At 49.1% G+C, this 12,454-nt stretch overlaps 1 protein-coding gene across 1 annotated transcript in view; it reads right to left on the reverse strand.

The window, feature by feature from the left end:
* Positions 1 to 12,454, reverse strand: part of tmem241 (transmembrane protein 241) — a 120,429-nt gene that overhangs the window by 76,052 nt on the left and 31,923 nt on the right. The window lies entirely within an intron of this gene.

Consider the following 12,454-nt stretch of genomic DNA (forward strand, 5'->3'; position numbering starts at 1 on the left):
AGACAGCGCCCGAGGTCAGGATCGAACCTGGGTCTCGGGCGGTAAGGCAACAGCTCTACCCAGTGCCAGTCATATTTATGACCTTTGTCATGGGGTCAACCAAACAGGAACGTTCGCCAAGTGCTCATTACTGGTCGTGAGTCATCCTTGTGTTCCCAACCTACACCACAACCTCACACGTTGAAATCACTCCTTATTGGAAAATACTTCATTTGTCCGTTTCTGTTCTGTATGACTCTATGATTCGATAGTTGGTTCTTGAGGTAAACAGTCACACATTAGACGAGATTTGACAAGAGTGAGAGTAACAGAATGCAACAATGGGTGGCACGGTGGCACAGCGGTAGAGTTGCTGCTTCACAGCGTAAGAGACCCGAGTTCGATCCTGACTACGGGTGTTGTCTGTACGGAATTTTTATCTTCTCCCTGTGATCTGCGTGGACAATCCCCGGGTGCTCCAGTTTTCTCCCACACTCCATCGACGTACAGGTTTGTAAGCAATTAGCTTCGGTAAAAATTGTAAATTGTCCCAAGTGTTCAGTGTCTGAAGAAGGGTCTCGACCCGAAACGTCACCTATTCCTTCGCTCCATAGATGCTGCCTCACGCGCTGAGTTTCTCCAGCATTTTTGTCTACCTTCGATTTTTCCAGCATCTGCAGCTCTTTCTTAAACAAATTGTCCCTAGTGTTCAGTGTGTATGGGGATCGTTGGTTGGCGCAGACTCGGTGGGCCGAAGGGCGTGTTTCCGCGTTGGCTAAGGCTAAGAATAAGGAGTAAGCCATTTAGAACGGAGACGAGGAAACACTTTTTCTCAGAGAGAGTTGCGAGTCTGTGGAATTCTCTGCCTCAGAGGCCGGTGGAGGCAGGTTCTCTGGATGCTTTCAAGAGAGAGCTCAGCACCGCCATTCAATGTGATCATGGCTGATCATCCACAATCAGTACCCCGTTCCTGTCTTCTCCCCATATCCCCTGACTCTGCTATCTTTAAGAGCCCTACCTAGCTCTCTCTTGAAAGCATCCAGAGAACCTGCCTCCACCGCCCTCTGAGGCAGAGAATTCCACAGACTCACAACTCTCTGTGAGAAAAAGTGTTTCCTCGTCTCCGTTCTAAATGGCTTACCCCATATTCTTAAACTGTGGCCCCTGGTTCTGGACTCCCCCAACATTGGGAACATGTTTCCTGCCTCCAGCGTGTCCAAACCCTTAATAATCTTATATGTTTTAATAAGATCGCCTCTCATCCTTCTAAAATCCAGAGTGTACAAGCCCAGCCGCTCCATTCTCTCAGCATATGACAGTCCCACCATCCCGGGAATCAACCTACGATGCACTCCCTCAATAGTAAGAATGTCCTTCCTCCAAATAAAGCTCTATTGTATCTTATCGTATCGTTAGACACAAAATGCTGTGGTACCTCAGTGGGTCAGGCAGGAGCTTTGGAGAAAAGAAAGTCGGGGAGGGTTCCGACCCGAAATGTCACCTATTCCTTCTCTCCAGAGATGCTGCATGACCCGCTGAGTTACTCCAGCATTTTGTATCTGTCTTCGGTTTAAACCAGCATCTGCAGTACACCTTCCTACACATTCTCCATCGGTGCTGCCTGACCGACTGAGTTGCTCCAGCACTGTGTGTCTTTTTATTCTACACAAGCAGATATTGGGACAGCTTGATGGCTTGAGCAGTAGGTTTTATTCAGCACCCTACAAATAATAGAGGTATGAGGCACACAGATTCGACCTTCTGTACCTACTCCTGCACCTATTGTCTATTATCTATTGTCTACCTCACTAAGGTCATAAGTGATAGGAGCAGAATTAAGCCATTCAGTCTACTCCGCCATTCAATCATGGCTGATCTATCTCTCCCTCCTAACCCCATTCTCCTGCCTTCTCCCCATAACCCCTGAGACCTGTACTAATCAAGAATCTATCTAGCACTGCCTTAAACATATCTACTGACTTGGCCTCCACAGCCTTCTGTGGCAAAGAATTCCACAGATTCACCGCCTTCTGACTAAAGAAATTCCTCCTCATCTCCTTCCTAAAGAAACGCCCTATAATTCTGAAGCTATGATCTCTAGTCCAAGACTCTCCCACTAGTGGAAACATCCTCTCCACTTCCACACGAGCCAAGCCTTTCACTATTCTGTAATGTTTCAATGAGGTCCCCCCTCATTCTTCTAAACTTCAGCGAGTACAGGCCCAGTGCCGTCAAACGCTCATCATAGCTTATGTTCAAGAAGGAACTGCAGATGCTGGAAAATCGAAAATTGCTGGAGAAACTCAGCAGTTTGAAGAAGGGTTTCGGCCCGAAATTTTGCCTATTTCCTTTGCTCTGTAGATGCTGCCGCACCCGCTGAGTTTCTCCAGCAATTTTGTCTACCGCTCATCATAGGTTATCCTACTCATTCCTGGGATCATTCTTGTAAACCTCCTCTGGACCCTCTCCAGAGCCAGCACATCCTTCCTCAGGTATGGGGCCCAAAATTGCTCACAATATTGCAAATGCGGCCTGACCAGCGCCTTGTAGAGCCTTCACTTAGGTTTAGAAGAAGAACTCTGGAGCATGGCCCCACTATGGTCAATGGCGGTAGAGCATGTGGAGATGGGGCCTGTGAATGCGGAGCAGAACAACAGACAGCCAACCATGTCATCTCTGGGTGCCCGCTCTACCACCCACCAAATGGAGCTGTGTCAGGGCCTGGCAGACATTGACGCCAACACAGACAACAACCTGGCTGCTCAACACCCGGCTTGAGATCTAACTATTCCTTTGGTTTATTTATGTTTCATTCGCAAGACGTTCTTCTTCTTGACAAAGTGATTAAATTCAGGGAGGTTCAAGCAACCAAATCAGACACCGATATCTTAGGCATCTTGTCACAGAGCAGGGAGGTGAAAACCATCGAGGGATTTGGAAACAAGGTTGATCATTTTGAATTTTAGAGCAATTAACTTTGGTTAAATTTAGGCTCCTAATTTTGAGGCCAATCATATCACATGTTGAATATAAAATTGTGTTCCTTCCACAGAGGATCATTTTTAATATTACTAATTAACCTTATTTCAGTACACCGTGGATATTAATCAGAAGTATATAAAATTGTGGGAGCTCGTAAGTTCATGTGACAGCGGCAGAATTAGGCCATTCGGCCCATCAAGTCTACTCCGCCATTCAATCAAGGCTGATCTATCTCTCCCTCCTAACCCCATTCTCCTGCCTTCTCCGCATAACCCCTGACACCCGTACTAATCAAGAATCTATCTATCTCCAGGCCCTGTAGCGGCGCTGCCCAAGCAGCGGCGGCTCACCTGCAGTCCGTCTGTCTTTTTTTTTTGTGTTTTCTTTTGTCTTGTTGGACGTATGTTTTAGTTTATTTTTAGTTGTATGTGTGGGGGGCGGGAAAAACTTGTTTTAGTCTCGTCCTTCGGGGGGGTGCGACCTTTTCTTTGTCGTATCTTCGTCTCAGTCTCCGTCTGCGCTGAGGCCTAATCGTGGAGCTGGCGGCCTCCAACTGGAACTGACCTCGAGGGCCCGGAGGCTCGAGGCTCCGACTCGCCATCGCGAAGCTGGCCGACTTCGGGGCTGTGGTGGCGGCCCGACTTCGGAGCCTCGGAGGCTTCGGCCACGGGCCCAGTGGACGACAACATCGGGAGCTCGCAGGTCCCAGGTTGGTGACCGATTCTCCAGAACTCCCGCAACAACAGCTTCGTCCGCTGGAATGGAGGGTGGCAGCTTCGTCCGCCCCGGGCCGCGGAATTTGAACCGGCCCGTTCGCGGAGCTCAGATTCGGCCGCGGGACTTACCACCACCACCCGGCGGAGTCCCAACATCGAAAGCCTGGATCGCCTCAACGCAGAGGGAGAACAAGGAGGGAAGAGACAAGGACTTTAAGACTTTTGCCTTCCATCACAGTGAGGAGGTGCCTGGTAGACTCACTGTGGTGGATGTTAAACTGTGTTCATTGTGTGTTCTGTTATTTTATTCTCTGTCATGACTATGCAATTTCGTTCAAACTAAAAGTTTATATGACAATAAAGGATACTTTATACTTTATACTTTATCTCTACCATAAATATATCCACTGACATGGTCTCCAGTCTTCTGTGGCAAATAATTCCACAGATTCACCACCCTCTGACTAAAGGAATTTCTCCTCATCTCCTTCCTAAAGGAACGTCCTCTAATTCTGAGGCTGTGACCTCTAGCCCTGGACTCTCCCACTAGTGGAAATATCCTCTCCACATCCACTCTATCCAAACCTTTCACTATTCTGTACGTTTGAATGAGGTCTCCCTTCATCCTTCTAAACTCCAGCGAGTACAGGCCCAGTGCCGACAGACGCTCATCATAGGTTAACCTACTCATTCTTGGGCATAATCCTACGCATAATCAGAGGCATAATGTGGCGGTACGGTGGCGCAGTGGTAGTTGCTGCCTCACAGCTCCAGGGACCTTCGATCCTGACTACGGGTGCGGTCTGTACAGAGTTTGTGTAAACCAGTTTCTGCAGTTCCTTGTTTCTACATTACTGGCGTAGTGGAGGAGTTGCTGCCTTACAGTGTTTGCAGCGCCGGAGACCTGGGTTCTATCCTGACTACGGGTGCTGCCGGTATGGAGTTAGTCTATTCTCCCCGTGACCGCGTGTGTTTTCTCTGAGATGTGCGGTTTCCTCCCACACTCCAAAGGCATACAGGTATGTAGGTTAATTGGCTCAGTATGTGTGTAAATTGTCCTGAATGTGTGCAGGACAGTGTTAATGTGCGGGGATCGCAGGTCGGTGCGGACTGGGTGGGCCGAAAGGCCTGTTTCCACGCTGACTAAACGAAACTATGTTTGGCTGAAGGGCATGTTCGTCTGCAGCATTGCTCAATGTTCTATGTTTGACTAACGTGTCCTTGTGTTGTAAAGACAAAATGTGATTTAACTTGTTTATCAATCACTGAAAGTAAGCATGCAGGTAGAGCTAGCAGTGTAGAAAGCAAATAGTATGTTGGCCTTCATAGAGAGAGGATCTGAGTATAGGCAAGAGCGGAACTCGCTATCAAAACATGGAGGGGACGGGACGGGGGCACAATTTTTTGGCAGACACACACACGCACACGCGCACACGCACACGCACACGCACGCGTAAATGCAGCTTAACTCTGCCTGTCTGACCGGGTTAACCACAGCCCTGTCTGGACTTACGGGACACCAGCGCTGCTTCTCCGCGCTGGCCATATTTCCCGCAAGTCCAGGAAGGCTGTAGGCTCACCTGACGGGACAGGCAGAGTGAGCTGGGTTTAGCGCTGTTTCTCTGCGCTGGCCCGTCTCATTCCCGACCAAAGATCCTATAGCGGAGGATCTTTGCTGCCGACCTCTCTCGCCATCCACGGGGGTGGGGTAGGGGGTAATCGGGAGGGGACGGGACAGCGCCGGAGACCCGGCCGGGATCGATCCTGGCTGTGGATTAAGCTCTGGTCTGTGCCACATCTCCCTCCTCCAATCAACGTGCTCTATCCTCAGTCCCACCCCACCCCCCCCCCTACTTCTCCCTCCTCCAATCATCGCGCTGAATCATGTCCCGTCTACATTGCCTGCTGACCGACGTCTCTCTCGTCCAATCGGCGCCCTCGATCATCAGTCCCACCCCCACTATCTCGCGGAAAGCGGAGATTTCACCGGGTATTAAAATCCGGATTACAAAAACTTGGGGGGGGGGGAATGTCCCCCACCTCTCAAAACATGGAGGGGACGTGTCCCCTCTGGCCCCCCCGGGTTTTCCGCCCCGGAGTATAAGAGCAAGGAGGTCCTACTGCAGTTGTACAGGGCCCTGGTGAGACCGCACCTGGAGTATTGTACGCAGTTTTGGTCTTCTAATGTGAGGAAGAACATTCTTGCTATTGAGGGAGTGCAGCATAAGTTCACAAGGTTAATTCCCAGGATGGTCGGTCTGACATATAATGATAAAATGGAGCAGCTGGGCTTGTATACTCTGGAATTTAGAAGGATGAGAGGAGATCTTATTGAAACATATAAGATTATTAAGGGTTTGGACACGCTAGAGGCAGGAAACATGTTCCTGATGTTGCGGGAGTCCAGAACCAAGGATCACAGTTTTAAAATAAGGGGTAGGCCATTTAGGACTGAGATGTGGACATTTTTTTCACCCAGGGAGTTGTGAATCTGTGGAATTATCTGCCATAGAAGCCAGTGGAGGCCTATTCACTGGATGTTTTCAAGAGAGAGTTAGATATAACTCTTAGGGTTAACAGGATATAGTGAGAAAGCAGGAACGGGGTACTGATTTTGGATGTAGACACAAGATGCTGGAGTAACTCAGCAGGACAGGCAGCATCTCTGGAGAGAAGGCAGAAATGCTGCCTGCCCCGCTGAGTTACTCCAGCATCTTGTGTCTACCTTCGATTTAAACCAGCATCTGCAGTTGTTTCCTACTGATTTTGGACAATTAGACATGATCATATTGAATGGCAGTTCTGGCTCGAAGGGCCGAATGGCCCCCTCCTGCCCCTATTTTCTATGTTTCTAAAATGCTAGAGTAACTCAGAAGGTCAGGCAGCATCTCTGGAGAAAAGGAACAGGTGATGTTTCGGGTGGAGACACTTCTTCAGACAATAGGTGCAGGAGAAGGCCATTCGGCCCTTCAAGCCAGCACGGCCATTCAATGTGATCATGGCTGATCATCCCCAATCAGTACCCCGTTCCTGCCTTCTCCCCATATCCCCTGACTCCACCATCTTTAAGAGCCCTATCTAGCTCTCTCTTGAAAGTATCCAGAGCCGGCCTCCCTTCCATTGACTCCATCTACACCTCACGCTGCCTCGGCAAGGCCAGCCGCATAATCAAGGACCAGTCGCACCCTGGCAACTCCCTCTTCTCCCCTCTCCCATCAGGCAAGAGGTAAAAACACACACATCTAGATTCAGGAACAGTTTCTTCCCAGCTGTTATCAAGCAACTGAATCATCCTACCATAACCAGAGAGCAGTCCTGAACTACTATTAACCTCATTGATGACCCTCAGTCTATCTTTGATCGGTCTTTACCTTGCACTGAACGTTATTCCCTTATCATGTATCCGTACATTGTGAACGGCTCGATTGTAATCATGTATTGTCTTTCCACTGACTGGTTAGCACGCAACAAAAGCTTTTCACTGTACCTCGGTACACGTGACAATAAACTAAAGTGTAGCTGTATTCAATTTTAGCCCTTTACCATTTTTCCCAGCTATATTCTTCTTGTGAATGAAACATAAACCAAAGGAATAGTTAGATCTCAAGCCGGGGTGTTGTCTCTGTTGGCGTCAATGTCTGCCAGGCCCTGACACAGCTCCATTTGGTGGGTGGTAGAGCGGGCACCCAGAGATGACATGGTTGGCTGTCTGTTGTTCTGCTCCACATTCACAGGCTGGGCTCTGGCGGAGCCCCCATCTCCACACGCTGGCATTGAAACGCCCAACTCCAGTACCAAGTCTGTTGAGCTTCACCCACGCTCCTCTGGGGAGGTCAACCCTGGACAGCTTTTATCTGGTGAAGAGATGTAGCTGTGTAATGGAGATGAGGTTGCCTTCCACTCCTGTGACCACTTGGTGGCTATCCAGTGTGCTTTTGTCTCAGTTGGCTGGATGGATGCTAGGAGTTGTTTTCCACGTGGAGCAAAGGGGTGACGGGACTTCAGTCGGGGTGGCCTCTGCTGTCTGCTGATAGCCTGATGGAGGAGGCGATCTGGGTCCATGGCACGATGAGATAGTGCCAGAGTTGCTGCTTGCCTTCGGTTCCCTGCAGGTGGAATTCCTGCAAGTATAGGGAGCTGCTCGACTGGAGTAGGTTGAAGGCACCCAGTGATGGTTCATAAGGTGCTGTTCAGGCTCGTGTCTACCAAGCAAGTATGTCTGCTCCATACAGGTGCCCAGTACTCAGCTGGGGAATACACAAGAGCTATGGCAGAGGTGCGAAGAGTTGATGGACTGGCTCCCCAACTTGTAATTACTAATGTTGTGATGACTGATTTTATACTCTGTCCATTCGTGACTTTCTTTATTTAATGCCATTATCTTTAGCCTTGGTTTTTCTCTTCAGTCATAAACTTCCCCAAATCTCTTCACCATATTACTTTGGCAATATACAACCGCTGAAGTCTTGACATTAGAGAGCATATTGGGTGCAAGAGAACAATGAGAAAAGTGCTTCTGGAAGAATTTTGAATACAATTTTAAAACCTCTGGTCCATTTCACAATTTGTCATGATAGATTTCATAGAACAAAAAGGAAAGTGCTGGAGTTACCCAGTGGAACACACAGTGCTGGAGTAAGTGAAGAAGGGTCCCGACCTGAAGCATCACCCATCCATGTTCTCCAGAGATCATCGTCAGATAGCATCACTGGAGAAAAGGAATAAGTTATGTTTCGGGTCGGAACCCTTCTTCAGACTGGTGATTAATTAACTGAGTTGATTGAAAGACACAAGATGGAAACAGGCCTTTCAGCCCATCTAGTCTATGCCAGACAACGATCGCTCGTCCACACTAGTTCTATGCTATCCCACTTTCACATCCACTCCCTACACACGAGGGGGCAGTTTACAGAGGGCCGATTAACCCACAAACACGCTCATCTTTGGATGCGGGAGGAAGCCAGAACACCCGGAGGAAATTCAGAAATGAACCCGTGTCTCTGGCGCTGTGAGGTAGCAGCTCTACCAGCTGAGCCATCCACATGAAGTTGCATGTACGCCGCAAATACGACATTAACAATGACCAGTTTTGATGTCAAAAGCACAAATGCTTGATGCGTTTATACTGTATTCATATTTTGGCACCCTATTCTGGCTCTGTAACACACTCTGAAGTGGCTTGGCAGACTAATCATAGATTTGCGTGGTAAGCAGTCTGATGAAGGGTCTCGACCGAAACGATACCCATTCCTTCTCTCCAGAGATGCTGCCTGTCCCGCTGAGTTACTCCAGCATTCTGTGTCTATTAAATAAGGTCACTAAGCCTACCATATCAGTGGTGGATTTTAGAATGAGCTATTAACTCTTTAGCTCTGGCCCCATGAATATTTCCTCATCATATATGTATCAAATTCCTCTTCTGACACTTACCGATGAATGTACTGCGACCCATTTTCAGGCAGTGCTTTCCAGTTTCATAAAATTGTATGAAAAGGTCCTCACCTTTCACCCCACCAGCCGGCAAATACAACAAATAATCCTCCACCATTTCCGCCACCTCCAACGTGACCCCACCACTCGCCACATCTTCCAATCTCCCCCTATGTCTGCCTTCCGCAAAGACCGCTCCCTCCGCAACTCCCTTGTCAATTCTTCCCTTCCCTCCCGTACCACCCCCTCCCCGGGCACTTTCCGTTGCAACCGCAAGAAATGCAACACCTGTCCCTTCACCTCCCCCCTCGACTCCATTCAAGGACCCAAGCAGTCGTTCCCGGTGCGACAAAGGTTCACCTGTATCTCCTCCAACCTCATCTACTGCATCCGCTGCTCTAGATGTCAGCTGATTTACATCGGGGAGACTAAGCGGAGGTTGGGCGATCGTTTCGCCGAACACCTCCGCTCGGTCCGCAAGAACCTACCTGAACTCCCGGTGGCTCAGCACTTCAACTCCCCCTCCCATTCCCAATCCGACCTCTCTGTCCTGGGTCTCCTCCATTGCCAGAGTGAGCAACACCGGAAATTGGAGGAACAGCACCTCATATTCCGCCTGGGTTGCTTGTGTCCGGATGGCATGAACATTGAATTCTCCCAGTTTTGCTAGTCCTTGCTGTCTCCTCCCCTTCCTTAACCCTCGAGCTGTCTCCTCCCATCCCCCCGCCCTCGGGCTCCTCCTCCTCCCTTTTTCCTTCCTTCTCCCCCCCCATCCCCCATCAGTCTGAAGAAGGGTTTCGGCCCGAAACGTCGCCTATTTCCTTCGCTCCATAGATGCTGCTGCACCCGTTGAGTTTCTCCAGCATTTTTGTGTACCTTTCATAAAATTGTAAGTCATTTCATTTCACAGCGGTTTTTTTTACAGTGAAGTTTCTCCTTCAGTCTATACAAATGCAAAGCTGCACGATGACAGAGGACAAGAGACAGTTCGGGTCGGCAGGAGGGTCCCGGGGAGACATGATGGTGACAGGAGTAAGTCTGCAAGAAGCCTGCCATGTTTTAGAATTGTACATTTAGCTTAGTTTCGAGATACAACATGGAAACAGGCCCTTTGGCCCACAGAGTCCACGCTAACCATCTATCACCCGTCCAAGTCAAGTCAGATTTATTCGTCACTTGCACATAAAGTGCAGTGAAATGAATTTGCCAGCAGCGGTACAATAAAAAAAGAACACACAATACACAATAAAAATTTAACGCAAACATTCATCAGTGTGGTGGAAGGCACAAAGTTTGGTCAGTCCTCCTCCATTTTCCCCCATGGTCCACTTTATCCCACTTACTCATCCACTCTCTACACACACTTGGGGAAATTTACAGAGGGCGATTATTGTTATAAAATTATAAAAGGACTGTACAAGCTAGATGCAGGAAAAATGTTCCCAATGTTGGGCGTGTCCAGAACCAGGGGCCACAGTTAGAATAAAGGGGAGGCCATTTAAGACTGAGGTGAGAAAAACAAATTTTCACCCAGAGAGTTGATGAATTTGTGGAATTCCTTGCCATAGACGGCAGTGGAGGCCAAGTCACTGGATGGATTTAAGAGAGAGTTAGATAGAGCTCTAGGGGCTAGTGGAATCAAGGGATATGGGGAGAAGGCAGGCACGGGTTATTGATAGGGGACGATCAGCAATGATCGCAATGAATGGCGGTGCTGGCTCGAAGGGCCGAATGGCCTCCTCCTGCACCTATTTTCTATGTTTCTATGTACAAACCTACATGTCTTCGAGATGTAGAAGGAAACCCGAACACCTGGAGAAAATCAACGCAGTCACAGGGAGTTGGTGTAAACTCCACACCCGAGGTCAGGATTGAACTCAGATTTAGATTTGTTTAGTTTAGTTTTGTTTAGTTTAGTTTAGAGATACAGTGCAGAAACAGGTCATTGAGCCCATCACGTCTGTGCCGACCAGCAATCAGTGGTTCTACCCTGCGCACTAGGGACAATTTACAAAAGCCAATTAACCTACAAACATGCACGTCTTTGGAATATTGGAGGAAACCGGAGATCCCGGTGAAAACCCAAGTGGTCACATGGAAAAGATACAAACTCCATGCAGACAGCCCCCATAGTCAGGATCAAACCCAGGTCTCTGGCGCTGTAAGTCAGCAACTCTACCGCTGTGCCCAGTGCCGGATTTACATATAAGCTAAACAAGCTATAGCTTAGGGCCCCCACTTTCTAGGGGGCCCCCCAAAAAAATTGATGGGCCTCGAGGTCTAGGGGGGCCTCCGGCCAAGGCAGAACACCTACCGTTCAACTCTGGGCGGCCCCCCTCTCTATCTCTCTCTCTCCATCTCCCCCCCGCTATCCGTGTCCGGGCCGCCGGGCTCCGCTCGCTCCTCATCCGCCGGCACGGCAGGCCGCCTTGCACATGCGCACAACCACGGCCAGCACATCATCGGCCGCCCTGCGCAGGCGCACTGCAACGGCAACTGGTCGGCGCTGGGCACTTTCACCCTTGCTTTGAATTGTGGGAGATTTGGCCGCCATGGCTGTCCGGTCGTTGGGGGCCTCACAAGTGGAACAGCTTAGGGCCTCTCTTCATCTAAATCCGGCACTGGCTGTGCCGCCACTTTGGTCTCTGCCCTTAAAAGACCAATGGAGATTGCGGGCTTCGATCACGCTTCCTCTCGCAGGCCACGCAAGCAGATAGAGGCATTCATTTAAGAATGGTAGAGAATGTTCCAATCTCAAATGGCAATATGACCTACTGACAGAAGTATCAAAGTAGCTTCCTTTTAAAAATAATTATAGCACAGAACAACATCATCTATTGCTGTCCATGGGCAGAATTATTTTTAAAAAAGCATGAAGCATCCCCATGTTACATGATCATATGTTTGAGTAATACTATTGTATGGTACACTGTAATATCAACCATTATTATGGCATATCCAGTGGTTGGAGTAGAGGGAGGGGGAGCACAGAAATAGCATCTTCACCTCACCAATTCATTCATTCATCATCGTTGAAAACATTAGCGATGCAGTGGTGCCGGTTTCCGACGGGGACGGTGACGGTGACGGACGCACCACACATCTCTGTCCTCCAGTTCCTGCGGACTTCCGCCGCTGGAAGTATAGGATTTTGGTGTGTGTGCTTCATCATCATTACAATGCTGTGTACAACAGTGATCGCAACCTCTACTGAAGTATGGATGGCCGTTGGCTCGCTAGGAGCTCATCCGCCCTTTGACAGGTCTTGTTTTTGGTCCTGCTGCGGGTCCACAGCCCCCTCCTCACCTGGCAAACCAGGTGGGGGAGACGGTTTAGTCGCCGACTAT

The sequence above is a fragment of the Amblyraja radiata genome, chromosome 4 (genome assembly GCF_010909765.2).
Source record: "Amblyraja radiata isolate CabotCenter1 chromosome 4, sAmbRad1.1.pri, whole genome shotgun sequence".
Lineage (NCBI taxonomy): Eukaryota > Metazoa > Chordata > Chondrichthyes > Rajiformes > Rajidae > Amblyraja > Amblyraja radiata.